Source organism: Cupressus sempervirens, chromosome 2, assembly GCF_028749045.1.
Source record: "Cupressus sempervirens isolate cs-2001-9-10 chromosome 2, ASM2874904v1, whole genome shotgun sequence".
In the NCBI taxonomy this organism is placed as follows: domain Eukaryota; kingdom Viridiplantae; phylum Streptophyta; class Pinopsida; order Cupressales; family Cupressaceae; genus Cupressus; species Cupressus sempervirens.
Genome location: NC_143119.1, coordinates 753194606 through 753200154, shown reverse-complemented (window position 1 = coordinate 753200154; position 5549 = coordinate 753194606). Strand labels below are relative to the sequence as shown.

Here is a 5549-nt window from a genome sequence, read left to right as displayed (position 1 = left end):
ATTCATTAATCTAAAAAGAGTCTCCCAAACTGACCAACCATATGAAGAAAGTAGGCCCTGACAATATAAAGGAACCTACCAAGTAACCTTGATAGAAACATTTCTCAGACTTACAAGTCAATAGTCTAATAAAACACATAGAACCAAATTTTGGGAATCTTTTTGACATCTATTCTGAGTATCATCAGCCTATAAATATGGAGTAGCAGATAGTTATGTGAAGTAATACCAAACACAAGGAAATGGAGTAGCTGATGGTGTTTGCAGTGATTATCACTTGCATTTTATCAGTGCCAATTTTTCTTCTATTTGGAAAACAAGTTATATGGAGGAAGAAGAATGAGAAGAAGAAAAGGATACCACCTGGATCATCTGGGTGGCCATTAATTGGTGAGAGCATCAGTTTCTTCAAATCTATCAATTCCCAACAACAAGAACGTTGAAGAAATTTCTTTGATGAACATGAGCAAAGGTACATTATGATTTCTTCTAATGAGAGTTCCTTTGTATAGATAAATCAAATAGATGACCTTACATACATGAAAGATAGTTAGGCTTAGTTGTTGTTCTTTGCCTTACTGAGAAAGTCTTTAACATTCTTGCATTTCATGTCCGTAGATATACATTATGCTATGTTCCTTTATTTTATTTATTAGATTCATCTCAAAATCTCTCAAACTTCTTTTGTGCCCATATTTTTCATATTTTTCTTCCTTCCAACTGCTTGTTGGAATATAGATTGGCCTCCAGGAAAAAAACTATAGACTAAAAGCATGGAGCTTTTATAAAATTAGATAGATCCCCATGTCATTGATTAAAGTATTTTAACCAAACTGAATAGTAATATGTCAAATTGGTGGTCTTATGAATTTTACTACTTAGTTTTTAACTGACATTTTTAAATATGTAATTGATCTTTATTTTCATGTTGAATAAATTGTTGGGAGCATTTAATGTTGTATCAAAAGTTCAAAGCCTTCAGTACCTACTGAAGGGACACTCGAACCCATGACTCAAGGTTTTGATACCACTTGTTAGAAGCATTTGATGTTGCTCGAAAAGTTCAAACTGTTAATGTTCAATATAAATGTCAGACCTAACCTGGTCCATGATCCCCCTCAACACCTACATAGCCTTCAACACCCATTGAAGGGAGACTCAAACACATGAACCAAGGCTTTGATACCACTTGTTAGAAGCATTTGATGTTGCACCAAAAGGTCAAACTTTTAATAATTGATGTAAATGTCAGACTTAACCCCATCCACAATCCCCCACAATATCCACTGAGCCTTCAACACCCACTGAAGGGAGACTCGAATTCATAATTCAAGGCTTTGATACCACTTGCTAGAGGCATTTGATGTTGCACCAAACACTTGAATTGTTAATGTTTGATATAAATGTCAAATTTAACCCGATCCATGGCATGAATCTTCGAGGAGGTGCTGACCACCAAATCGACAATCTCAACAATTTCTTGCTTAGCACCGATTGAGCCTTAAACACCCACTGAAGGGAGACTCACCCCATGACACAAGGCTCTGATACCACTTGTTGGAAGCATTTGTCATCACACCCAAAAATATCACTGTTAATGTCTGATATAAATGTTAGATTTAACCCAATCCGATATGAATCTCACCATAAACAGTATTAATAATAATCTTTGTAAAATATATTTATGAAGCCACTTAATCTGTACCTTTTCTTCACAATCTATGAATCTTATATTTCATTAACATTTCAATGTGATTGGCTTTGGAGGTTCCATAATAATTTGGAAAATTGTTATCAGATCTAATTACTGAAATTGAATTACAAACAGGTATGGTTCGATCTTCAGATGCAGTTTGTTTGGTAGATCAAAAACAATTGTATCGGTTGATCCAGAGTTCAGTAAATATGTTCTCTAGAATGAGGGAAGGTTGTTTAAGGCCAAATACCCAAGCTCTTTGGTAAAACTTATTGGCAAATATGGTCTGCTGGAAGTTCATGGAGAACTTCAGAGAAAACTCCATGGAACTGCTGTGAATTTGTTGAAGTACAAGAATTTGGAAAATGACTTCATGGAAGACATACATCATGCGTTTATCACTGGCATGAAAAAATGGGCAAAAGAAAGAGACATCCCTCTTCAGGACAAGTGTCATCAGGCAAGAAAAATGCAACCATGCAATGCTAAAATGGCTATTTTACTTCTTTTAATTTTCTGATTTTTTTTAGTATTCATTTGAATTTTTTTTGTCATTCAGCTTGTTCTGAACTTAATGGCCAAAAAATTGCTGGATTTACCCCCTATTGAGGAGTTGAAAGATATATATAAAGCTTTTGATGAATACATGGCAGCTGTCCTCTACCTGCCCATTAATATTCTGGAACTGCTTTTGCCAAGGGATTTAAGGTATGGAACTGCTTTTGAACTTAGCTTTCCCATTTCATTTCTCAATGTAAGATCTTTCCTTTATCTATTTTTTTGTGTTACTAGGTTAGATTCATTGTAAAAAGCTCTCTTTTATCTATTTTTCTAAGCTGAATGCTCTTTTAAGTTGTTTTCATATCGATCACAAATATTTTATAGTATATAGTAAACAGTGTATTCAAAGATAAAATGTCATGTAGTTTCATCTTAGCCTTACTACCAGTAATTTATCTTTACCCTTAATTGTCACTAATAAGTAATCGTATCTGTCATAGTCTTATGTGAGATTGAACTCTTTAACATAATGTTATTCTTTCCTCTTTCTCTTTTTGTTTTTTTGTGTCTCTCTTTTTTTTGGTTTTTTCTTTCTTTTTCCTTTTTTTAATCTAATTTATCTCCATATGATAAATCTGATACAATTTTTTTAAAAATTAAAATTGAAAATACAAGTGAATGCTAAAAATATATATATAAATATTATTGAGTTTATTAGAGTATTTTATTAGGCAAGAGCCTAAAACACATAATAATAGTATTAATAATAATTAATCTCAACACATAATAAGATAATTGACATTTCTCTCATTTTTAAAGATATTTATACTAGTTATTTGTGAAAGTTATAGAGTACTATATTTAAAATAAAAGATTACTTTTTAGGAATAAATATTTTTTGATTAAATTAATGGATTTCATGTGGCATTTGCAGGCAAGGAAACCTATGATAAAGAAGATTAATGAATGTATAGAGGATAGAAGACAACATCCAGAAGTGAACCGTAAAGATCTCTTAACGAAGCTTGTGAAAGAAGGTGACTATTCTGACGAGATCATTGCAGATCTCATATTGTTTTTTCTCTTTGCGGGGTTCAAAACTTCAGCGAATGCCATGGCATTTGCTGTGAAGTTCCTCACTGAGAATACACGGGCATTGAAGGAGATCATGGTCAGTGGTCAAAAATTATTTAGAGTAAGTGAAATTGTGATTTTTTTATAGGATTTAATTTTATATTCTTTGACTTAAATTTATTGACATATCTTTTACAAATTATGAAGATATTTAGTATTTATTGAATTATGAAGATATTTAGTATTTATTGTATTTAGGTGATGTTCATAGGGTGAAGCATCGACTTGTTGATTCATATTTAATGAGTAGTAGTTCACAAGAAACCATCTTTTATGAGAATGAATAGAACAACACTCATTGCATCCATCTGAGTGATGAGCATCAAGCCTTTCGAGGAGGTCACCCGTCACAATATTGCAATGGGTGCTAAGTATTTCATTCATTGTTAGGAAAGATGAATTCTTGTGAATGACACTTTATGAAACATGGGTCAATGAGTTAGAGTCTAAAACCACATAGATAAATCAAGATAACAATATAGTAATGGCTACTATTGATAATGAAACCAAATATGCTATTTATCATTTAAAATAAAAGTTATTTTGAATTTGCAATGAATAGGAAGAACATGATGCAATCCTAAAATCTAAAGGCAAAGATGACCAAAAGCAAATGTGGGATGATTATATGTCAAGGAAGTTCACTCAATGTGTGAGTACAAAGATTATATTCCTATTTATTTCATTTTATTAACTTTGTTGCTAAATTTGAATATTAATGATATCAAATTTGTACAATTCATACTATTGTTTGTTGTTACTTTTGATTCTGATTATATTAGAGTTGTTGCATTAGCATTTCCGATTTTCTTTTCCTTTAGCTTTAAGTATCCTTATAGTGGATCATGAGTTGTGATCGAAGATTTTGATGCGAAATTCTCCCATAATCGAATTCAGAAATAATTTTAAATAATTTCAAATATAACATTAATTTTTATTTTTTGTATTTTTTTCATCATTATAGATTATAAAGGAAACACTTCGTATGGCCAGCGCTGCTCCTGGTGTTTTTAGAGAACCAAAAGAGGACATTGAATACAAAGGTTTGACAAATTTTCCTTATTACTTTAAATAATATTAGTAATTTAATATTATTATTTTTTAAATAAAATTTCAAAGGGAATAATAATTAATCAAGTATTTGTATTTTGGGTGAGTGGTTTGTGATGATTTTAATTTTTTTAAAGGTTCTATATACATTTTTTCTATGGACATGTATAATGCTATGATTTCATTTTAATGTAGATTTTATTATTCCAAAAGGGTGGACGATATTGGTATTCTTAGGTGCCCAACATTTGGATGAGAAGTATTATTTTGAAGCTCACAAGTTCAACCCATGGCGATGGGAAAATGAGGGTCGTGTATGTGAGGAGAAATAAATGTTAATTTATTTACAACAAGTTGATGAATGTGGTTGTGTAACTAATTATTATTTATTGTTGATTGATTGTAGGAGGTGTCTCAAAATCCTTGGTATATGCCATTTGGTAAAGGTGCTAGACTTTGCCCTGGATATCATTTAGCTCATTTCAAAATTGCTCTCTTCCTCCACAACTTAGTCACTAAGTTCAGGTTAGATTCATATGCATACTTTACTTTTTATGTAGTTTTAACCCTTTTAATTTAAAATTTTCTAATTATTTTATATTTAATGCATGATTATCATTAATAGGTGGGAGTCGCTAGAAGCTTCTAGTACTACATTCTTCCCTCTTCCTTATATGGAAAAGGGATATCCAATTCATCTACATTCTCAAGCACTAGAATGAGGAGAGCTCGATATATGTCTCCATGGCTTATCTTAAGTATAATAATTAGATACATTAAGTTTCCATGGTGGTCCATGTTAAATTGTTTTAAGGCTTTTGGATTTAATTATGTTTATATTTTTATATTGATATGTTAGATCGTACTATGTAATCCATCATCAAGATATCGAGTTGGAGAAGAGAAAATGATACAATTATGCAATAATTATTGAAATGAGACTGTACTAGTTAACACCTTTTCTAAAATTGATATTTCTATATTACAATTACATATCAAGGATAAAGGATTACTTATCCAATAAATATTTCCATTTAGTTGTGCTTTTAATGACATATGCATTCTTTTTCATTATGATTGACATTGTAGTTTTACCTTAAATACTATTTCTCTCTTACTATCAATTTTAATATTAAAAAAATTAAGATTAAATTATTATATTTATAAA

The 5549-nt window shown here is 30.9% G+C and overlaps 1 pseudogene; it reads left to right on the top strand.

The window, feature by feature from the left end:
• Positions 1 to 242: 242 nt before the first annotated feature.
• LOC149575608 (cytochrome P450 720B2-like) lies at positions 243 to 5103 on the top strand (annotated as a pseudogene).
• Positions 5104 to 5549: the final 446 nt, after the last annotated feature.